Source organism: Zootermopsis nevadensis, unplaced genomic scaffold (genome assembly GCF_977971745.1).
Source record: "Zootermopsis nevadensis isolate Lab colony 2312 unplaced genomic scaffold, Znev_1.0 Znev_ptg000024l, whole genome shotgun sequence".
Taxonomy (NCBI): Eukaryota; Metazoa; Arthropoda; class Insecta; order Blattodea; family Termopsidae; genus Zootermopsis; species Zootermopsis nevadensis.
Genome location: NW_028259156.1, coordinates 13,095,084 through 13,121,245, shown reverse-complemented (window position 1 = coordinate 13,121,245; position 26,162 = coordinate 13,095,084). Strand labels below are relative to the sequence as shown.

Sequence of the window (26,162 nt, the reverse complement as noted above, 5' to 3'; positions counted from 1 at the left end):
CATGAAACAAACTCCATGATCGTCCAGAGAGTCTTTTATAGGTTTCCTGTTATTTTAGGATAAACAACAATTTTTCGCCAAAATATCATTAAACTATTAATAATTTAAACAGAGACACGTTGTGTTTTCTTTATTGTAGGAAATGCATCTTTAAATACTAGATTAACTTCGTGGTTAAAATTTGAAAATTTAAATCGGAGCTCTGTTCAAGGTTTCCAGGTAGGGTACTTTCACAATTTATGTAAAATGTATATTTAGATTGTAGTGACATTTATCGTCGATTTTGGAAGTTCTGTATAAATAGCAATGTTATCAACTCTTTGCTTTAGCTGATCTGAATCTGACGTCCACAGTGACCTTGATTGTAACTGACACGAGGACACTAACACGTTAACAAGAACTCATCTTGTGCATGAGAAAGCCAATTGCAACTAGAAGCGTGTTCATGGTCTTACTCAACGAAAATAATCCTTCTTCAGGCAAAATATTCGACAGATGATCATGTAAATACAAGCAGAATGAATAATTAGGCCTTATTTGCCACTGGCTTTGTGAAGTACTCTTGACCTTTCCTGTTACGTACTTAAGGATCCTGGATGTCTACCTTGAATAATCTGCTCATTATCATCTTGCTTCATGACATTGCAAATTTGGTGCTTCTTTCCGGAAATTTATAATTATAGACATAAAGTATATCTGAGCATATTTAACGACGCTGTCAGTAGCTGTGACTACATTTATTCCTTATTTGCGTGATTATTTTATTGAATTTTAAATACTTAAAATAATTTGTTTTGTTTCAAGAAGCTGTCATTATTTTGAGAAAAACCATTCAGCATTAAAACGAATTTAAATTTTGTAACAATTTCGATAACTTAAGCACAAGATAATTTGATTTACACGCAAAAATCTGAGTTAAAACTATAGCGATTTCATGAAAACTGTTGAAGAGATTACACCAACATGAAAAATCACGATATATTTTGCTTTGATGTTTTCTATTTTTGTTTTTGTACAACATATGACAAAGATCGTATTCCCAATATTGATGACAACAAACATACTTTGTCTAATTTCATTTCCCTTTAATATGCTACGACGCTTGATGGATTTAAAGTCATAGTCAAGACCATTTGTAATTATTGCTTGACAGATTTTTCTCCGGTTAACTGTGTAGGAGAAGAAATATTTAGATTTTTATTAAAAGAATTTCTTTGAGACTTGAACCATGTCACTTTCTCCAATTTCAGATTTTTCGCCTATATAGGTTGCTGATTTTAAAATCATAATTATTTTGGAAAGGAGTATGAAATATGGAACCGGTTTTTTAAAATTTTTAATAAAATATGTATACTTTCATTTCAGCTACTCTTTAGAACCATCAATTTATATCAAATGTACATGTCATTTAAATTAATGTTCAACAAATGACGAGTGAATAAAACCTTAAGGCAATATTTCTCAGTGCTAAGTTCCATTATGTTATTAAGTACACATTCATCGTCCTTCCCCTGTTCATAAACATAAATGAGAATGACATCATAGGTACTGCATATTTGGATATCTGTATTCGCCAAGGGGGAAGATAATCTTATGGCGAAACAAACGTGATGTCGTACAAAATTTTAACCTAACCTTGGGCCAATTTACCAACCATTCAAAAAAATTGAGCACCACCGTCCCATTTTGCTTACACACGGCACATAATTGATACAAGCCAAACGGGACTAATGATGTGTATACGGTTTTTATTTAAAGTTTATTCTTTACCCTTGAAGGCTCTTCACGTAAGAGGTGGATTAGTACTATTATATTAACTATAAAGGCAGTGTCGGTGAGATGTTTACTATGTCGGTGTCGAGCAATAATGTTGTTCTATCATTTCAAAAGATGCAAATTATGGCATTGGCCACTTACTGTACTACAGACACGACAGACTGTACGTTCTCTTTGTGGGTCTTCAGTTAACATAAGTTACTAAAAAAAATAACTACTTCGAAGTGCATCTGTTCAATTCAGTACCATTGTGGATAATACAGAGATATTTTCAAGCAGCGATAAAACTACAGATTGTATTCTTCTGGGTTGTGACGCCTTGTAGTGCCATAGGTAGTTACCATCTCGTAGGCATGAAGATGGAACCGATATATTCTTTCTAAACGTTGGTAACTACTCAAAAGATTATACGGCGCACAAAATGCAGAAGGCTGCAGTCTACAACGTCGATGTACGTTTAGAGAAGTTGACACAATAAAGAGTGTGTAATGAGACATACGTGTTATAGAAAAGTAATAGGCCTTTGGCCTATCAAAGCGTCGATTCGCTATATCTGTGGCGATGACAGCTAGACGTTGACTATTATCGCCGAAATCCGGGTTAAATTCCTAACTACACGTAAGATTCGTGGTGGACTAAGTGGCTTTGGGTAGACCTTTCTCCTAGTTCTTAGATTTTCACTGCTGAACATCGTTCCACTGTTTCTTCATACTCATCTGTCACCGTTCCACGAGTTTCGCGACAACCCTGACCAAGCTATATATTATCATAACCTCAGTCATAAGTATGGGTTTTCTATCTGTGGTCCAGCAACTTGACTGGTATTGGAGTAAATGTAGTCATTTCTAGCATCGAATTGTATACCCTGGGTTTCATATGGACTGAAGAGAATTTTTCTTTAAGAGTCGGGACTTTTTTATATTATAAATCTAAGCGCCAATACCAGACTAACCGAATGCCAAGTCAGACAATGTGATGAGTCATTACTCATTAATACTAGTTTCCCCTTTGTGAGACACTCACGTCTTAACTAGACTTGTTGTTGCAAAGCCGGAAAAAGTACACGTAACTGGTATTGAAGTAGAAATAAAACATGTCAAACAAGTAACAATAATTTACCTTTCAACATTACATGATGTCCATGGACAGTTTTGGAGATGACAGCAACAGAAGCTAAACATTTTAATCTTTTTACCAGATATTTGACTTTCCGAGTTTATTTTCATTTTTGTGCATGTCCCAACAATTTTAATACAATTTTATGATATCTTATTACACACGATTTTCCGTCGGTCGCCCACATCAAGACATTTATGTACCCGCTTTTTAAAATAAACTAATTTAAGATAATTTTTAAGGAAACGTCTTTTGTGCATAGCAGCAAACAGCCTTTAATCATGCTGCGATCGCCAATACTAGTACGAATGTTGAAGTTGCCACAGCAGAATTATTAGTCGCCAAGAAAATTTATGCCGTTCCTAGGCATTACTAGGGAAATTTATTCCTGCTTATTCCTTTTTCGCCTAGGTGATGTTTCAGGTTCTCACGACGACAAGTATGAAGACGATTGTCTTAACGGATGCTGCGTCGGGCAGTAAGGTACCCGTTCATCACCCTGTTGATGGAGGCAGCAAGTACCTCTAGGGCTTCTTTAAGTTTCTGCCAGTCTATACGGAGCACCGTCCCATAAGAAAATCATCTTCATTATCGAGACTAAAGTAACGTACGCAGTTCATACCGCGTTGGTAAAATACCCCGTTTCAATTTCGCAATCCAGCGCTGAATTCGTTTAATAGACAGGCACGTAACGGTATCTAGGTCAGGAGCACGGGGTACTTGTTACAGCTAATAACTCCTTGTGCTTCAGCGGCTGAACAAAAGACTTCCTTGATCGTCCTTGGTAATATCCGCTCGAGGTGGAAGAACGGTAGTACATAAAAATGTCGGAATGACTTGTATAATGATAAGAGTTTCAGCAGAAGACTTCTCAGAATGTTAGTCTAAATTTCAAAATTTCCTCATTCATTATAATAGTACTGGAATTAATAAGACAATGACACACATTTCGTTCCACATCCAATGAAACTTGTTTTATACGAAGCTTAAATAAAACTTTATCGATTTTCTCAAAATGACTAATCTCTCAGATGATTACAGAAACAATACCACCTAAGAAACACATTCCATTTGAAACTTATTTAGACATGATGAACATTTAACAAAAGACAATGAAATCAGCTCCTGACACAGTGTGATTTCTGTGGGTACGATTAGCTTTGGATCAAAAGACTTGTACCTGTACTGGTGAAGTGTCTCATTCCTTCTTAGATAAAAGGCTTAAAAGAGAAAGATCACTCTGATAAATGAAAAAAAAAGTTTCATAAATCAGCTGCTTATCAGCAATCGGTGGTAGTCTCTGTAGATACTGTGTCCTCCTCAAATACTTCAATTAACCTCGAATCTCTCTAGCCTAAACCCATTAAGTCACAGTCAGAAATGATTTTGATGGACATAACTTATAGTAGTAAATAAATACTTTAAAGTATGTTAATTTTAATGACATATTAATAGTATATTAAAATATCTACATAGGTTATTACCAAATCATTTCACTTTTAATTAACAGATAAATTAATTTCACAATTATACCCAGTTTATGGCCGAGAAATATTCTTTCTGTGACATAACCCCAAAATGTAACATTGAAAAAAAAAAAAAAAATGGTAACATTGAATAAATTAACAAATCGATTTACTAACATGAGAATTACGGAATGTTTTTCAGGAGTACAAATACAGTGTTCACACAGAGTCGGGTGAACACGAATGCCCATAAAAGAGAGAGACACGCTGATAAAAACCCACGTAATGTTTTAGATTATAAACCATTTGTACAGGAAAGCACTGTGAAGAAGTTCAAATTGCTGTTAATATGCAGTCTATTAGTTCACGATTCACTGATTTATTAACCAACAAATCGGCCTCGGAAAGAATATCGTCCATAACGCTAAAATTGAACCTATAAAATGATGGTAATTACTGTAACGTTTACTGCTCAGAGTGTTGGCGCACACCTTGACATTTGGGAGTCGTGACTCATTCCTCAACTGTCCTCAATATTAGAGGCGTTGAGGAATGCGGGTAATTGCGAATTTGCGCGCAGATAATAGTGTAACAATGCGGATTTCGGTTCGTGGGAAGCACATGTGCGCATCTGTAGCACGCTGAGTACCTGAAGGTAATCCATTCTCCTATAATGACCTCTATCCCCAGCCAGTTGAATCCGTTCCACACCGTCACAACCAGAGGCTCAGCGTTTATGTTAACCGTGTTGGCCGCTTTATCCGGGCTAACACTTTGAGAAACGATGTTTCATAACGCCATTTCATTACTGACATGTAAAATTTACCAGGATGGGAATATTTTTAAAATGTTTTATGATAACGAATTGGTGGGGTAGTGCTCTGCTTCAAGGTGCTGAATTGCTATGTCTTTAAGACTGAGAAACATCACTGAAACCTCTAATTTCATAGTAGGAGTTACAGCGGAAACTCACCTTTCAAATGCAGACTTACGACTACAGCTCTGATTATGTTAATACAAAACGCGTCAATCAGACACTGTGTTTCGCTGTGTGGGAATATATTCTTTTTTATTTGCGAGAAGTGACTGGTGTGAAGTGAAGAGAATATTTCTCACATTAAACAAGTGTGTCAGAGCTGTGGAATCGTCTCGGAAAGACTGCACCCAGACACTCAAAATTGTGTCATAGCGTTCCGTATGTGTCAAACATTACATAAATTAGCACATTCACAAAACAACGCCTTTGTCTTTCTCTGCTCTCTAAATAACATGCTGATAACGTAATGGCACACCGACGTGAAGAAATTAACATAAAAATTAAAAGAAAGGAGTGAATACAGAAACGGAAAAGGGGACGTAGAGATGAAGGAATGGTGGAAGAAATAGAAACTACAACAAAAAAGCAAATGTTGAATTAGAAAAGGGAAAGAAAAGAAGTCGATGGAAAAAGACGAAAGGAAGAATTAGAGAAACAAAGAAGGAAGGATAGCTAGAAAATACTTTGTGAATGAACAAATAGCATTTTCTAAAATAAGGTTGTCTTGAGGTTAGAACCATACTTCCTTCAAGGCGACTAATGGAAGGCTGAACACCACGCCACAAGGCAGATGTACAACGAACTGCAATCACTAGTACAAGAATGTAAAAAAGGAAAACTTCTAGGACACAGGCAGATACATCAAGCATGAGGTAATCACTGCTCTCTCAAATGTCTCGTCTTTTAACCGCAGCATCGCGAGATCTCAGTCGAACAAGTAACAGAACATCAAATGACGTACCACCAGCTGCTGACATGAACGCTTATCGCAGTTACTGATTTATATAACCGAGGAAATGGAACTCGAGAAGTAAATTTATAAATCTACACAGCTTCAGCAGTGCTGATAAGTATGGCGACAATTACTTCAATTTCTGCTTTATCTTATGGAGACACCAGTTTGCAGTATGAATCACGAAATAGGCAACTGTAAGTGTAATTTTCGTGGTTTTAATAAATTCTACCAGAAGAGTCTTAATTTAGGTTATCACAACATCAACAAGCATAATTTACGAGAACCTAAACTGCATTGTAATGCACACAACTTCATTTAACTTTTAAAAATCGTATTTAAACTACCAAATTACTATCTAACTAACTCCATGGAAAAGAGTATAGATTAACTAATAGTCGCTTAACTAGTCAAGAAAGGAACCCTCCTGTTACGTAACCCTAAAATTCATAATCTTGTTCATGAGAACCTGCCACTGTACACTATCCTGAGGCTAGTGAATTCAGCGTGCTACATCCTCGCACACTCATTCTCTATAACGAAATTACCTCTGGTGAACACACACACACATGTGGTAATTATGATGTGATTTTCATAACCCCATTTTGTCGCCACATTATTTAAAAGATAACAAACTCACAACATTGGTCACTACCAAGAGAGATCAAATGACTTTAATTAACAGGAGAGTTTAATCCAAGATTTTGGACGTGCAGCTTTGCTTTGAAACGATATTCCGGATAGTACTGACATCCACGAACAAAGTATTCCAGGTTAAATATTATTACTCTCACTACAAAGAGGCTAACCATTACTTACGTAACACATGACAGAGAAATTGCTCTTAAATGAAACGTTATACAACGTAGTAGCTGTTTATGCTGAAGAAAAAACATGAAGCATTAATACCGAATAGTGTAACACAAAGTCCTCTTACTTGGCTAACACAATGACGTTTTCAGCAATGACGTGAAATGTGCTGCCAGAAGTTTTCATAAATTTCTGCTTTTCTGAAGGGGTTTATTGTTCAGCGATTTGCAAGTCTGCAATTTATTACGAGGGGAAATAGTCACCTTTCTCTTCTCGATTTTAATTAGCCAATCTTACTTTTCTTGAGCAATTATTTAACAGCAGGGTTACGGTGTTCAAGATAACACGTGTTTCAACTCGATGTGAGAAAGTTCTCATAGGCCTCAACCTCAGATTGCTCTCATACACGAAAGGCGCATGTTTTGGTTACTTAAAAAAATTGGCAGTAATTCTACTTGGACAAATTTGCGCATAATGCTTTCTTCGTTTGCTTGTGTTAATAAACACTATCAATCTGAAGGACACAGTGTTGTCATTACACACTTGTATTTCCAAGTTCGTAGAATTTCTCGCTGCAGTATTTCAAATGTCACTGCACTGGAATAAATCTTTTGACTATTGCATTCATGAAAACTGCGTATGTGATGCAGTTAAGGTATTTGAATTGGAATTATGTAAATCATCTACAACAAACACTTTAAACTGCACGTATAAATCAGAAATATTCGAAATATTTCTAATGGAATATCTTTAGAAATTCACTATTTATTGCACACGGTGAGTTTTATACTTATAAAACCATTCACAATTCGAACATATAAATTTACAATGTCTCACCGAGATATGTTTGTTAACAAAAAAGTTAACATTTATAAAAAAAAATTGTATGGCTCTGAGATAAATATTTTCCGACAACTTACACACAATAAAATAAAACAGAATAAAATTGTAGGACAAGTCAAAGCAGAGAATTCGTGAGAATCATAAAAACTAAAGCAACTCAGACAAGCATTAACTTAAGCGAGAACATTTCGGGTCAATGGGCCTAATTCCACGCATGTGTATTATACGCACGTCAAGGACATTTATGATGGATGACAAATGTAGCAACTGCCCAGATAATTCTGATTCACAAGCCCAAACTCCACGTTTCGTTACAGGATTTTACGCAATTGTTAACCAAGCAAAGCCCATTGTTTCCTTCATGGAGCAGTGCAGATGGCGAGAAAATATATTCTAGTCAGGCAATGAACGATCAGACAGAAACAGGACGTCTGTGCTGAGAATATTAAGTTGGATAGGGAGACGCTAAAACTTTAATATCTATGGAACTCAATAATAATTGCCACACGGAGGATGGCGCTGGAAGGAAAAATTCTCTTATTCGAGGCAAAATGTCCTCAGCAACAGTGTTCACGAAAGCTATGGAAGCAGTTATAATGTTACTGAGATCAATTCTTAAAAACCAGATCGAGTCTGAAAGATGAAAAGACAAACAATGTGACACATGATTAGGTGGTGTTAGTGATAACAATGGTGGTAATTTAATAATTAGAAGTGTATGGAAATGTATTGAGGCGAAACAAAAAGAAATCCATTTTTGTTATCTGGTAGGAAGGTTGAATTAAATCTGTCACAGTTAATGCCCACAGAACTTCCGATTAGGAATCAACTCAGGATGAAGATGCATCTCTTTGAATATTTCGTAACTGAAGCTGATTCATTGTGCTGCTAAATATCTTCACATACAGTCATTTACAAGGATGCAACTTCAAGTAATTCGTTTCCAATGTACGGATTCTCTTACTTGCTCATTTTATGCTATACAGGCCTAATATCTTGCAACCAAGCCATCGAACGTTGTAAGTTTCAACGCTTATGTAATTTTAAACCGGTAATTCTGCCGTTTCACCATGACAAGTAATGGTTATGGGCACATCTGCGTTTACAGAGTTCAACACATGTACCGCAGACTCCTTTCTATCGTAGTTATGGTTTTAATTTGAATTAATATGGATTTTCAAGCGACAGAACGCTGACTGCTAGTGTTCTCTGTGAGACAGACGGAGCAATTATTGTTACAAATGGCGTAACAATTCTGTCGCTTACACACCGTTGTAAGTCATCTGCAGGCCTGTATGACTGGGTACCGATATCGTCATACGAGATACACCACCGGTTGCGTTAATGCAAGACTGGCGGAGGATTCCGCAAGCAACTCACGTAAATTGCCCGGTACTGATGACGTGTTTTGACCAAAATTCAAATGTTCCGACATATTTTAGAGATATTCCCTAATATGAGCAGCTATCGAGTAATGACGTGCCAACAAATGGAACGACAGAGAAAGAGACGCGGGAAGATAATACGTGTATCTTCGCAACTTTCATTGGCGAAATTAGTTAAAAATTAGAATATATTCAAGATACACAGAACTTTGTTCTCTTTAGTTCTTTATAAATTATTTTATTTGTTGCAAAATAAAAACACCCCTTTCAAAATATCTATTAATTTTATTTACTGCCACAAACAAAATATTGTTGTGAGTCCTAAATATGGACGTGGGCGTTTAGTAAATAATTAGGACCACGAAGCAAGTCTGGTATCCATACTCGTAAGTGTATTGTCGTAGTGAAGTCACATCGCCATAGGTTAAAATCCTGCAGGTGGGATGAAGTGTTTATCCATGTTTTAAATCATCACATAAGTCATCTTCAGTCTGTGCAAAACGAGTGGTTGAGACTTTGAATAACACTCTAACCATAAGTAATTTTGTCGGCATTTCTTCCATTGTCCTTTTCCGTTAGATGTCAAAGAGATATTCCGACGGTGTGATCCCATATCCAATTAATCGTAAAGCGTGCGCAGAGAGACTCAAAATTATCTGCAATGCCTAAAAGGCAATAATACATTTTAGAATACACGGTAAAGCAACTAGAAATTCCTGATCCTAGACACTACGCTTATCTTAAGAGTAGTCAGACTGTATTAATGTACTCTCATTCTACACTGTCCATACAGGTGTGACAACCCATATAATTTATTAAGACTTTTATGTCTTATCTCAAGATGTGCATGTTTAGATGTCATTCCTCATACGAATCCACGTGCTCTGCAAACATACACCAGCATTCCGCCGCCCACAAATACACAATATGCCCATTACATAACTTGTCGACATATTTTACATATAAAAATAAATAACGACGAAGTTTCGACCATGACTCTTACATGACCCACTCTGAATCTTTCTAACATGGACACCTGCAGTTAACTTGTGGTTTATGTATTGCCATGCATGCATGAAGATTGCTGGAAAATGCCACAAAAATCAAACTGGCATTACGTCGTAAAGGTTACTCAGGGTTCCACACTGCGATTCGCGATACCTTAGGGTTCCGTCGATATTATGATATATATAAATCTACTAAGATAATTCAGGCATGAATAATTTCCGAAATATCTGGACAATTAGCACAACGATAACAGATATATTTTTTATCAGAACGGTCTCCAGTTAATACAAAAACAATATTATCTCTAAACTAAAGAACATTTGAATTTAAAATACATCTAAAGAAATTAGATATGAAAAGTAGCAATCGCTGGAGGATTCGTCGTGTTGAACACAAGTCACTCTATATCTCGTTGGAGGATCGTTCACGTCTGCTTAGACATGTGAACGTGAGGCCAGCAGTCAACTTTGAATTTTATAATTTATGAAAATTGAAATATTTGAGTCTTTAATTTCTCGCAAACGATAATACAACTAATTAGATGCCTTAATATAGACGAATTTCACCACGTCACTGCAAATCAACTTTTACGCAGATGTTCCATAATCATAACCTAACCAAACCTAACGTAACCTAACCTAACCTAACCTAACTAACTATCCAAACTCAACCCAACAGGGAAATTCTGCATGAACTGAACATGGCGACCTGCGCACGAATAATCTAAATAGACCAAGGATGGTCGGAAATTGATGAAATTTTGTATGGACGATAATAAAATTAAATACTATTATGTGTCAAAACACTTCTAATAAATTAACACGAAGGCATTAAATTCGCGAGGTGGAACAAACACGAAATCAACCACGATCACCAACATCCGATATTATCAAAAAGGAAATATACACAAAGCCGTTTGTTTATAATATCTAAATGATGCCTATACGTGCTAAAATTCGTCATAAGGCTAACACATGCACAAAATGAGTGAGCAGAGATTTTTATGGCGAAGAAACATAGTGACTGCGGTTATTTAAGAGCGTTGTACTTTCATACGTAGGGATTCGCGCAAAGAATTAATGGTACGTAAATAAAAGTTTAACAATTGAATCCAAACACATTCATATGACGGAAATTAAGAAGAACAACAGATAAATATGCAAAATGAACTGAAAAGATTCTTTTTTTCTCCAAAATTGTGCACTTGTTCTTACGCATTGAATGTAACGTTCAGATGACAGAATGTGTAAAATAACTTGCCGAATTAGTCTGAGTGATCGCGGGCTGTTGCAGTCAGGTAAATCAATAACTCTTCTATGCAGCGATTGGCCAACAGCGGAGCTCACAGACTCACGAACTCTATCGGAGAAAACACTAAACCGTATATTACGTGGTTCGATCCGATTGTAAAGACCAGTACATCAGCTTTGAAATACGCCAGATCAATGTCAAAGACAAAGACGCAGTCTACCGGAAAAATACGGAACTAGAGATAAGACGTGCCATCTGTGATGACCTCATTGGAAAGAAATCAATACTTTCGAATGGCATCGAGGACCAATCAGAAGTCAGTCAGTACTGATTCTCTCTTTGAACATTTGGTTGGTCCCGATTGAATAGTCGCCATTAAACTACTTTTGGAATTATTTGATTTCGGTCGGTCAGTATCAACGTAACTTTGTGCTCTAGAAATACATTTCTTCGGGACCATTAACAAGATTAATTACCACCGTTTAATCAGATATTAACGAATGCTACCTACAGTGAATCTCAGTGTAAGGATGTCTTCTCGGTGACGTGTGAGAATAGAAACAAGTGAAAAGACCAATCCAACATAACATGCAAGAATATGTGCGGTTCGTCAAATTGAGATATACGAGTTCAGTGAAAGGACATTTGCATGCCATGTGTGCTCAGTAAAGACGTTTGTACGAGTTAGTAACACGTAAATCATATACAGATATCGCTTATCTGCAGAAGCTGGACCTATGTAGTTTGAGAAACTTTATTCTTTATAACGACTGTAGTAATTACATGTAGTGTAATATAAAATTAAATAAATATTTTAATAAATTTTTCTTCGTGTGACAACATATATACTTCCACAATGAAATATTCAATAACATCATATTTAAGTGATAAGTGATTGGTGTTCTTTCAATTACTGAAAGTATGTGTCCAATATAATATCCTTGTAAAAATTTAAATTAGGTATGAAAATGAAGCCCAGGATAAAATATTCTATTTAAAGTGACGGAATCGAATTTTTGTGTGTTTAATAATTTACAAATAACCATAACGAGCTCAAGGTGCCCTCACATGCGCACGTCACATGACTGCACTGCGCAACAACGTCTGCGCAGGTGCCCCACTAACCTAACCTAACCTAACCCAAACCATCCAAATCGAGGTAATCGGGATGAGTGCGAAATGGCTTCCTGCGCACGAATTTTGGAAAAAGCGAATGGATGCACGGAAATTATTGAAATTTTGTATGGACGTCATGCCACAGGTAAGTAAATGATATTCATACTCTATTATGACTTATCGCTTTTTATAAATTCGCACGAAGGCATCAAAGTCGTGAGGTGGAGGATGCGCAAAGTCGGCCACGACCACTTACCAATAAAGATATTACGCGCTCACTCAATCCCCATATAACACAAATAGTGCTTAAATGCGTGTAATACATCATAACGCGTCTAAAATTATGCAATATTTCCAGAAGAATCGTATCTTGCAAAATTTATGCAGTGTAGATATTGACGGAAATACGTAGCAGATTCATGCATAACGATGACCCAATCTAACTCACTATAAATAAGTATCATGTAACGAAAGAATCGGAATAAACATACGTCAATGATAGTACGTTATTTATTAATATAAATCGCCTCACAAAAAACTGAATATAAATCTCTGGTACAATAATTGCAATGCTTGGTGGGCGCGGAATTCGGGGCGCACGTCAAACTTGTGGTAACATATTGGTGTCCTATGTCAAATGTCAATTAAATATATCGAAAATATTGCCAAATATTTACTCGAGGATACGACGTACAAACACAAAGACACCGTCTACCGGAAAAATACGGAACCAGAGATAAGACGTGCCATCTGTGATGACCTCAATGGAAAGAAATCAATACTTTCGAATGGCATCGAGGACCAATCAGAAGTCAGTCAGTACTGATTCTCTCTTTGAACATTCGGCTGGTCCCGATTGAATAGTCGCCATTAAACTACGGTTGGAATTATTTGATTTCAGTCGGTCAGTATCAACGTCACTTTGTACTCAAGAAATACATTTCTTCGGGACCATTAACAAGATTAATTACCACCGTTTAATCAGATATTAACGAATGCTACCTACAGTGAATCTCAGTGTAAGGATGTCTTCTCGGTGACGTGTGAGAATAGAAACAATGAAAAGACCAATCCAACATAACATGCAAGAATATGTGCGGTTCGTCAAATTGAGACATACGAGTTCAGTGAAAGGACATTTGCATGTCATGTGTGCTCAGTAAAGACGTTTGTATGAGTTAGTAACACGTAAATCATGTACAGATATCGCTTATCTGCAGAAGCTGGACCTATGTAATTTGAGAACCTTTATTCTTTATAACGATGAATTGGGTCCCTGTAGTAATTACATGTAGTGTAATATAAAATTAAATTAATATTTTAATAAATTTTTCTTCGTGTCACAACATATATACTTCCACAATGAAATATTCAATAACATCATATTTAAGTGATAAGTGATTGGTGTTCTTGCCATTACTGAAAGTGTGTGTCCAATATAATATCCTTGTAGAAAGTTTAAATTAGGTATGAAAATGAAGCCCAGGATATAATATTCTTTTTAAAGTGACGGAATCGAATTTTTAAGTGTTTAATAATTTACAAATAACCATAACGAGCTCAAGGTGATCTCACATGCGCACGTCACATGACTGCACTGCGCAACAACGTCTGCGCAGGTGCCCCACTAACCTAACCTAACCTAACCCAAACCAACCAAAACGAGGTAATCGGGATCAGTGCGAAATGGCTTCCTGCGCACGAATTTTGGAAAAAGCGAATGGATGCACGGAAATTATTGAAATTTTGTATGGACGTCATGCCACAGGTAAGTAAATGATATTCATACTCTATTATGAGTTATCGCTTTTTATAAATTCGCACGAAGGCATCAAAGTCGTGAGGTGGAGGATGCGCAAAGTCGGCTACGACCACTTACCAATAAAGATATTACTGAAAGTATGTGTCCAGTATATATTCCTTGTAAAAATTTAAATTAGGTATGAAAATGAAGCCCAGGATATAATATTCTATTTAAAGTGACGGAATCGAATTTTTGAGTGTTTAATAATTTACAAATAACCATAACGAACTCAAGGTGCCCTCACATGCGCACGTCACATGACTGCACTGCGCAATAACGTCTGCGCAGGTGCCCCACTAACCTAACCTAACCCAAACCAACCAAAACGGGGTAATCTGGATCAGTGCAAAATGGCTTCCTGCGCACGAATTTTGGGAAAAGCGAATGGATGCACAGAAATTATTGGAATTTTGTATGGACGTCATGCCACAGGTAAGTTAATGATATTCATACTCTATTATGACTTATCGCTTTTTATAAATTCGCACGAAGGCATCAAAGTCGTGAGGTGGAGGATGCGCAAAGTCGGCCACGACCACTTACCAATAAAGATATTACGCGCTCACTCAATCCCCATATAACACAAATAGTGCTTAAATGCGTGTAATACATCATGACACGTCTAGAGTTATGCAATATTTCCAGAAGAATCGTTTCTTGCAAAATTTATGCAGTGTAGATATTGACGGAAATACGTAGCAGATTCATGCATAACGATGACCCAATCTAACTCACTATAAATAAGTATCATGTAACGAAAGAATCGGAATAAAAATACGTGAATGATAGTACATCATTTATTAATATAAATCGCCTCACAAAAAAAAGGAAATATAAATCTCTGGTAAATTATTTGCAATGCTTGGTGGGCGCGGAATTCGGGGCGCACGTCAAACTTGTGGTAACATATTGGTGTCCTATGTGAAATATTAACTAAATATATCGAAAATATTGCCTCATATTTACTCGAGGACACGACGTACAAACACAAAGACGCCGTCTACCGGAAAAATACGGAACCAGAGATAAGACGTGCCATCTGTGATGACCTCAATGTAAAAAAATCAATACTTTCGAATGGCATCGAGGACCAATCAGAAGTCAGTCAGTAGTGATTCTGTCTTTGAACATTCGGCTGGTCCCGATTGAATACCGATTGATTACCATGGCAACCTTTTGAAGACGCATGTAATCCTATAATCGTTATATCTTAGGTCAAAAACTGCGTAGCACCGTTACCATGGCGATTGTTATGACAGTACACACAAGGAGACGGACGTTTATTATACCAGGTGATTCAAAAAGGACTTTACATCTTTGAAAGTGTATAGAAATTTAATCAGAAAGCTTACAGAATCGGTTGAGGTGTCATTTTGTATCAAAACAAATCAAGGTTGAGTCACGTTGTGCTGTAGTACCGAATTCCGTCACCGCGAGTGCAAGCGGCAGTGCATTTGAAAATGGCTACTTTCACAGGTGCGGAGCGCGCTCGCTGTGTGCTGTGGTTTGAAAAAGCGAAATCTGCGACAATGGTTCAACGAAATTTTCGCACCCAGTATGGCAAGGATCCTCCCAGTAGACCTACAATTTACTCTTGGCACAAGAATTTTGTTGAGACTGGTTGTTCTGTTCGCCATGACAAATCTCCAGGTCGCCCGCGTGTTTCTAGTGCTGTTGTGGAACACGTTCGTGACAGCCCAAAGGTGAATGTGTTTAGTGCCCTTAGCAAAGTTAAAGTGTACGGCGCGTTCTTTTTCCATGAGAGAACTATCAACGGTATCGTGTATCTGGATATGTTCGAAAATTTTCTCATACCACAGTTAGACGAAGATGACCAAAAAGGACGCATTCACTTCCAGCAAGACGGCGTACCACCTCACAGAAGTCCGGGATTTCCTCAATAACCGTTTCCCAGGTCGGTGGATTGGTCGAACAGGGTCGATAGCATGGCCACCTCGTTCTCCAGATTTGACACCTCTCGATTTTTTCTTATGGGGTTTCATTAAAGATCGTGTGTATGTTCCACCCTTACCTGCCAATCTCGCTGAGCTCAAAGCTCGAATCACCGCCGCAGTTGCAGAAGTGACACCGGATATGCTGGATCGTGTTTGGCAAGAAATTGATTTCATGTGGGATGTCTGCAGTATCACCAATGGCAATCACATCGAACCAAAATGACTGTTTGAGGTAAAACCCGATTTGTGTTGCTAGAAAATGACACCTGAACCGATTCTGTAAGCTTTCTGATTAAATTTCTATACACTTTCAAAGTTGTAAAGTCCTTTTTGAATCACCCTGTATTATAAGTAGGTATAACATTGAATCATTGTATCCAACCCTTGGTTTAACTATCCCAGGAAGCATACTTTGTACGTTACTAAAAAACATCCGAAGTTACAAGCAATGGTACGAGGAACTTATCTAGGAAAGGCTTAAAACAAAAAGCAATCTGTAACTGCGTTGAGCTAACCTCGCCTTCCTTCAGAACTTATTTCTTCACATTCTTACCCTTTTGGAAGACAAGTTATCATGACTCTGGATGATGATCTGGAATAACAGAAGGTCAGTCACTCAGGAACTTAGCGACTGCGTTTTCCTTTCTCTACAGCTCCCTCATTGCGCAATATCAGCACAGCCAAATGTTAGGTTAGGTTACTAAGTCATACTAGCCGTGGAAATATTACCAAAAATTAATCTTACAACACATAAAAGCATCCAACACCGCACACACACACACACACACACACACACACACACACACACAAGCCTTCTGAATTTTGTGATCCTCTGCGTAAACGTGTCGGTCACATGGAATCTAAAACAATTTTTGCGATGTTTCTCTCGGCTTCAAATGTAATTTGATTCGGAAATATTCTTTCGCTTCTTCAGAAAGCAGTCCCCAAAAGAATTAAGATATTCTGTTAATAAAATTATGTTCTTTTCCTAAGCGATCGGTTGAAATAAATTATAATTTCAAAATATTTTCTCTAAATATCGACGTTTAATAAAAACTATACATAAGGGCTTTGCGTGTAATGAGAGTAATAGCACATATGGTTTTATATTTCACGTATATGTGAATGGGAACTTACACAAGCACTACCATATGCTGCCCAAATTGGACTTATTGCGTCTAGATATTATGAGTTCGACATTCATCATGTTAACAGCCTGAGCGAGTGACCTACTAACTCCTCTCCCCTCCTCTAAACCTCTTTGTCCTTTCTATCGCACTCTACGCCTCCCTGAATTATAACTGCTTATTTTACATTGTGTAGTATTACTCCCACAGCTTCGCAAATTATGGATAATTTACAGGCATCGTGTTATTACAAATTCAGCAGTTAAGCACAAATTAAATGTAATTTACCCGGTGTGACTTAATTACTTACCATTTATTACAGTAATAAATACACCTGTAGGTATATAACAACATTCGGGATTAAGTACTGCCCCATTAACCTTAAAATTGCAGCAGTGTGTTCATCAGAAACGTTGGTCCACATGGTGTTACATCCTAGAAGGCCAAGCCTAATTTTTAATTCCATAACGAGGAACAGGCTGATGGTTCCATTACGCCTGTGTGGAAGTTGGCTGTCCCCACTTTATAACTTAAAAACCACGGGGGGAGCTTCATAAAACATGGCATGGTCATCATGCTGGAAGACCGCAATCCCATCTTTTTACTTCTCAATTTTCTATCGTCAGTCATACCAAATTTGAGGTCGCACAAAATTGCAAGATGGGCCTAACATAACAGCAACTGATATAATCGAACAGTAATATATTTCGAAAAGAATACAACTTTCATTTGAATATTTATTTTGTAAAGTCAGTACAATAGACATGGAAGCCAAGCGAGGTGTATGGATATTTAAATTTTGGTCTGGTGGCCATGTTTACTGAACGAACTGAAAGTATGCATGTGAAATCTGGTATGGAGTTAGATCACAATAAAACTCTCTCACGATTTGTACATCCGTAATTTATAGCTGGACGTACTTAACAAGTTATTCAAACTGACTGAATACAATTTGGTATTATTAAACAGAATTAGTTTAAACATAATTTAAAAAATTTAGACCAACTTTTCAAGCTATTCTTTTCAAATTAATTAGAAAATAATGTTATTATTTTGATTCATTTTTTGTTTCTTAATTCAAAGGTTTCCCTCATCATGAAACAGAAAACGTTCAATTCCCAGACAAAAGTCTTTATTTTAATGTGACCTTCACATACCTTGTCACAACTAAGTAACTAACTAACTAACTACATGATGCTGATATTACCCTCAGCTAGTCAAGAAAACCTTCAGCTCCAACCGGTTCCAATGCCTTAACAAGTACAGGATTAGACACAAGAAATGCGAACACATGTCGCGCACTATTTACTTTCTCAAACCCACATTGTTCACACATGGAAGGTCTTAGCAATATGTAATTCAATACGCATTAAAGTTACTTTGATCAAATAGTTCAAACCGAGTCTGAAAGCATCACCCATTATTATTATCATCGCTCTAAAATTACATGAATTCAGATGTAAGTCTGAATTCACCTAATGAGTCATACGCCACATTTGTGCTTTACTAATAATCTGATCACGACAAATACAAGAAGTCTCGCTGTGCTAGGCAGAGGAACAGGATCTAACAGAGTAAGACAGTTAACATCCCGACAGCTCCCTCACCTTTCACTTACACGGTGTACCCATAACAACACCAGATATTTGCGACGTCATGAGAATATTTCCATGTTTTAGGTATGCACGGCGATCGCTAAGATTCATTTCGAACATGTGTGCATGGATTAGAATCGTTTAAATAATAGATTGAGAAAATGTTAGAATGTACATTCCACAAGGCGTTACAACTTAGAAAACAAACATCAGTATCTTCATCACCGTGAGAACATCAAATCGCATACAATTACCTATCAGTTAATCGGCACGTTAATTACTGTGAACACGCCTTTCGTTTCAGGATGTTTGCCAGAACATCGGTAAGATGTTAAGATCTTCTTTTAATTGCAATGATGACAATGTCATGTCTGATTATGGTTTCCGCGTGTATAGAATTCCTGTCCAGTTGTAGTTGTTCTGTAATCCACACGGCATACGATTAACACATACAATTAATTAAAGATATACGTATAATCAAGTCTCGTATCTGAAGGCCATCAAAACCTTGAAGAAAGATTGTTGTACCCCAAACGATGCGCCTTTTTGCCGCCAAATACAATGGTTTTTATGTTCAGGAACAATTCTTCATGGTCGTCGGGAAACAGCCTTCTGAGCACTGATGAGAATTACATACTATTATATTACGATTAAGATCAGTAGGCACGGGACCCCACCGAAATAATTGAAATATGGAATCAGAAATGAGTAATTTCTTGTAATAATATTAATTATAATGTCCTGTCCGTTTATTTGAAAAAATAAACACATTTAAATTAAATGTTGATGGTAAAATTTCTTCCAAAAAACATGTATTTTATACATGTAATGTCTGTATAGCCTTCACATGATTAGTTTCATTACACACTCACACCTCCTCAATGCAATGGCTCGGTCTACAGCATATTGCTCAATTAGTTGCAGTGGAAGATATGGTCACATTTTCAAGTACACGGAACCCATGTTATACATCGCATCTGATCATTATAGTTTTATTTTATCAATCAGCATAAAACAGGTTCTGATTGTGTCACTTAGGCCAACTACGAAGTTTGTACTTAAACGAATTACAAGGAACGAATTACCATTACGTTAAATAAATTCGACACTGTCCTACAGAAATTCCCACCGAAATTACTTCACTTTCACTATATTATATTTATTTATTTATTTTCAATTATAGAAGCAGGATATAAACCACTAATATTAGCTTTGTCTGTTCCGTGTTAAAATTCTCACTTCGGGCTAGCTACGTTGAATGACACACACGCGAAATTCCTTCGACATTCAGACTGATTGCTTTAGCTTGCAGCTAGACCTCTATACAACAACAGGAAGTCAGACTTCTTCAGTAAACACGACATCGATTAGAAATATAGTGAAATGGGCGTCTGAACAATCTCTACAGACTCGGTGTTAAATTCAACCAAAGTCCATCTGTTAATGTGCCAGAAATGTATGTTTATGTGAGAAAAGGTTTTACCACAGGACTCGTAATGTGATATATTTTGAATTAAAGTGCAAAGTAAAGATTATTTCTTTCTCTTTAAATGGGATGGATGATAATAATAATGAATGCCAATTATTGTTAAAAATTCATAAATAAGCAGTAAACATGAGATTTTTACATGGACGTAAAGGAGCAACTCTGCAAGACAGAAAAGTGAGGATATAAGGAATTTATTTCAGGTTAACAAAATTACCGATAACATTAAACAATACTATAATAGTAGAAATGGATGTCAGACTACAGATTACGAGCAAAAATGTCGACTATTCACTCGAGAAAAACAGGTTTTAGGATAACCACGAATGAGATAGTTTGAACGGTCTGTGCAACATCGGAACAAGTATAATGGACCTAAACCTTGGACGGAAAAGAATAAGATTAAAAATTTGTACTGAAGGCTTCTATCTGATCAACGTTCTTGCGACAAATGAACCGCGGAGGCTGACAGTTGGTGAAATACGAATAACAACACTTAATTCAAGGAAAATGGACACGAGCGATTGCAGGAAGGAACTCACATAACCACGTATCATCTGCCAAGCGGTGCGCTCTGCAGTTAAATATTCGGATTTCTTTCGTCGCTCTAGGCTTGTATTCAGGTCACTGGATCGAATCTGGAGTGCAATGAAATAGGACATGACCCCTTTACACTGTTCCCTTCCCTATTCGCAGTTCATGATCACACTGTTCAACCAAACAATACGTAAGTACCAAATTTCTTTAAAATCTGAACAATAGATTAGGAGAGGGAACATTGACGGATTGGAGGATAACCACATACCAAGCACTTCTTAAAAAGAATGCAATATATATATAAAGAAACATGAACACACCAAACACAATAAGGTTAACAGCTCACACATTTTTGTTGTGTGTTAATAGACCCAATTAGATGTCAGTCGAAAGAAGTCAATCCACCAGAGCGGTACTCATGCCTGAAATAACCTCTTCATAAATTTTCTTTTAACATGAATAATTATTACAAATATCGTTTTCAGTAAAAGTGTTCGTATCGCATTTTTAAACTGGTCTGATGTCTGTTCGTGTTCTACTAAGGAGACTACTTTTCGATTCTGCAGCACAATTCGCGTCATCATTACCTTAAATGATCACTATAGAGACAAATATGGCCTTTCGAAAGCCAATGATACCATCAAAGGACTGCAGCTCTTCAGTAGCCCTGTTGAATATAATACAATACCTAATAAAATTAAATTATGAAACGATGTTATAGGTCTACTTAACAAACCACCTGTAACAAATCGTTAACCATAATGTAATTTTATTAACATTCGAGAAAATTTGAAAAGCCTTATTCTTAGGAAGTTAAAAAACAAAGATCAAGTAAGACGAGATACTTGTGCAAGATATCAAGAACTGATGTCACGACCAATTTTTTGATGGTTATTAACTTGTCATGGGTATCACTTCAGTATACATGGTGGAAGGGTAATTTCCTCCACAAGGCAGGCTATAGGTTTTGGGTGGTGGTCAGTGTCTCTAAGGAACTGTGCTTTCCTCAAAAAAGATCACGTGGCGTCACAATCCGGAAGACCACAATCCACATCATAAGAACATTTTTTGGATATCAAGGCACTAATACGTCTTTTGAATGCACTCTGGCTAGCAAGAACAGGATGCCAGTTAAACAGCAAAGAAATCTGCATACAACAGCCATGTTACTGCCCTTTACAGCTTGTTTATGTGCATAACTACTTTCAAAACATAAATTTATACTACAAAAAGAAAAATAAATAGGTTACTCACCATTAAAGTTGTTTACGAAGATAAAATTCCTAGTAATACATCCCATATGTGGATAATACAGCATTACTTAAAACCACCCAATAAATCAATTGTAAGAGTACCACATACGGCGAAAAATCACAAACACAATAACCGAAGCGTAAATATCGGTCATTAATAGTTGCCTCGAGGCTTTCTGATACACCTGCTCCCTTCGTTATGGCCACCTATCACGTACACACACGAGTTTGTATAAGATTTTCCTGTTATTGCCAATCGAAAGCTTCATATAGTAACTCACTGCTTATAATACACTATATTCGAGAGGTAAGGTAAATGCTTAGACAACACGCCTCCTGCTGCAAGTAACATTTCAATTAATTAACAGATAAAGACGAATAGAATGTGTGTGTGTGTGTTGGCCTACATCATCTCAAGTTGACTTACTGTTTCTTCCTCTAAAGTACCTATACAATGCAAGCTCAAAGAATTTTACATTCGGTGTTGACTCTCATTCTGTGTCTGTGAAGTATCTAAGAGCAACTTCTGATAATTTCTGTTTACAGTGCGAAGTTTAACAGCAAATACAAAAATGTTACTGAAAGAAGGATAAACCTCGAAAGGTACAGCAGCTCCTCTGCATATAACACACCCACTATCTACGATCTTCGTCAGCCAGCGCATCGTGGATGTTTCTCGTATTTTCTGTATTTCCTTACAACCATGCCTCTGAAACGAAAGGCAGGTGAAAGAAACGATTTCAGCAGAACTGTGGAAGCTGTGATGAGAGAAAACAATAAAACACAGTCCATTAAAATGATAGTAACTCCTACTAATTTTCAATGTCCATGACCTTATTCGTGAATTTCACTAGTCATCTCAGCATCTTCATCCTATCCTTCGCGAATTCTGCCTTCCTGCCCTGCCAGGCAAGATGGTGAGAGCACTTCTAGGGGCTTCAAAGTGACGATCCTTCTTGGAGGAGCAAATGCCAGGTTTCGAATTATCCTTTAACTAAGACGAGAGGAAATACAGAAATTCCAACATGGATACATTGAGATGACTGTCTGTTGAAACGTTGCAACGTGTAGTCTGCCACAATTTATACTAGTCTACGTGACGTAACATCCCAGAAGTCGGACATCTCTATAGTCGTCGCCGTGAGATCCTGAAAACTTACCTAGGTAATTTAATTGGTACCATAATTATTAAAATAAAGGAACATAAACAGCAAATGTCAGAGACTTCAGAAATAACGCGTTCGCTTTCCCCGCGTGCAAATGATTATCTCTCATTTCCGTCAGAGTTGCTCTGCTAGGGGCATGTGAACTGCCACGAACCGCTGAGCATTCCGACTCTTAAAATGTTACCTCAGGCTTCAGTTAAGCTACCAGTGTTACACCTGTCAGTCAGAGGAAATCTCCAGTCTTCACATGTCACATGCTACTCATAAGGACGATCGAAGAATTGCAAAAACACGACATACAGAAATGGAGGCTAGCTGAGCTGTGAATGTACTGAAAGCGCAATCATGGACAACTGAAAGGGTGCGAACCTCCAGGCTGGGATTTTGGCGTGGGGTTAACAGTTGCTCACCTTAAAACAACTGTATCTTATGAAATGTTACACAGGATCTCGCACCTGGCTGGTCACTGTGAACATTGTAATTAACTTCGCGTTCCATTCAAGGATAGGAATATTTTTACTAGCTTCTGAAGGTATCTGCCTCATAAAGTTATTTAGTTTTGGCTAATTTATTTATGCAGTTCTTTAATTATTTATAACGACTGATCCTTACCGTACGATACACAGATAAGATATTTAACGAAACGCTAAGTAGTCTATGAACATTCATTTGCACTCAATGAATGTGCCTGTGAGTGAAGATTTCATGTTCCCCAGATGAGACATCACTTTATCCCGAGCCACTCTGACCGTAATGGCTATTACAACATCGAGAAACAACTGGAAACCTCGCAGAAAGTGATCAGAAAGAATCCGGAAACAAACTGTAATACTGAGAACACGTACAAGCAGGCCACGTCATTGCTGGTGCTTCAACTTACGGCAGATGGCCTATATTGCTTCGTCATAACAAATTTCTGCCATGATATTCGATCTGGGATGCTGTCTAATGCTGAACTCCATTTCTTCACTGATTGGGCCCCACTCTGTTCGACTGCAGGGACACTTTTAGTCTTCCTGTATATCTACACGCCTTTTGTTTGTACTGAAATGGACATCTCGGATCCTGTTGTGTCATTTTTCTGTACTGCTTCCTTGTTTGACAGATCACAATCGTAGTATATTTGTTATTCTGTTCAGTATATAGTTTTAATTTCGTGCTCCCAATATCGATAATTTGCATTTACATGTCCAGAAACTTGAGTAAAGCAATGAGAACTGAAGTTGTCACAGCGACGATTATGATTATGACTGTCTTCTAGGTATATAAGTGTTCTAAATCAGATACCCACACTGAATGAGTCTTTTCTTTACGTTGAAGACAACCATTTTGTTATCAATTATGGCGGCCGGTTAGGTGTCGAGCTTTGCAGCGCGGTTAGACTTTCTTGTAAAGAAGATATAAGAGCACTGATTCAGTTACGGTTTCAGGAAAAACACCTTTCACGTTCTTCTGTGTTTTAGTCCTGCCAGTCTTTCCAAGACGTCCGTGAACCTGTATCGAACGTGCCCCTTTAAGGCATTGAACCAAGGTCCAGTTTGTGTTGACTCTTTGTTACAGAGAAGAAACAACCGAGATCATCTCAAATACAAACGGAACCAGCAGGTGCAGACAACTATCCAGATGGGACGCTTTTCTCTCCAACGATAATGTCAAAGCAGCAGGAGATGTTCTTGATGGATGTGCTACCTAACACTGCAGTTAGATCTGTCTGCATGTGTCAGCCTGACTGGACATCTTCAGGAGGGCATGAGAGTCCAGTGGTTCAAGACCAATAAAGAGACCATGGAAACAGTCCAATCTTAAGGCACAGTCAGCCAGAAGATTTCTTCGCTGATTGAATCCGAAAGTTATTCTAAAGTTGGATCAAATGCAGTGCAATATATGTCCGGAAAAATAAAAGTCCATACCAAATTTAAATTTTCCTTGTATAAACTACGGATTTAAGTACGGTATAATAAGACTGTTTCGTCACATGAAGATGTCCATTCTGGTATTGATTATGAGCAATTTAACATCTTGAACCACTAAAAATAAATACTGAACACTTTTATTTCTGTGGGAAAATTGATTAATTAAAATAAATAATACAAGTTGCAGTAATGTTATTTCAAGACAATATGCAACAAAGTTGGAAAAAAAAATAAGTAATGGGTTTTGTACTAGGAGATTCATTACCGCAGATCTGGGTCAACGATAAATAGATGAGAAAATGCCTGCAAGCAAAGATCGCACTAAGATTTGCTCTCGGCTTACACTGCTAAGCCAAGTACAAATGCAAGTAGAAGAAATAATAACGGGACGGACAGAGATGTGTATCGTAGACAGTGTAACGCTCTTCTTACATAACTGAAGCTCACATTTCCCGTCTCTTTCTCACTGCTCCTCCTCGCATTCTGTCCTCTCTACGCTCCAGCTCAGCATCCCATCCTGAGTGAATCTGGCACTCTCACTACCTTGAGAAAACGATCAAATCTCCCCTCTTCCTTGAACATAAAGGAAAAATAATCTCCATATCCCCCCTTACATTCGATTCATAATACAATTCTTACACAAAGAATATCCCTCCCCATACATTCAGTTCCCTTCCACGTTAACCCCTCTTCAACGGCGAACGTCTACTTGGACACGTCCACTGTCTTCCCCTTCCATTCCTTTATCTAAAGCATGATTCCTCCTGTTAAAACAAATTTTTGTAC

The 26,162-nt window shown here is 37.3% G+C and overlaps 1 protein-coding gene across 1 annotated transcript in view; it reads right to left on the bottom strand.

The window, feature by feature from the left end:
- The window catches only part of LOC110835466 (uncharacterized), a 224,769-nt gene that overhangs the window by 81,081 nt on the left and 117,526 nt on the right, over window positions 1–26,162 (bottom strand). The window lies entirely within an intron of this gene.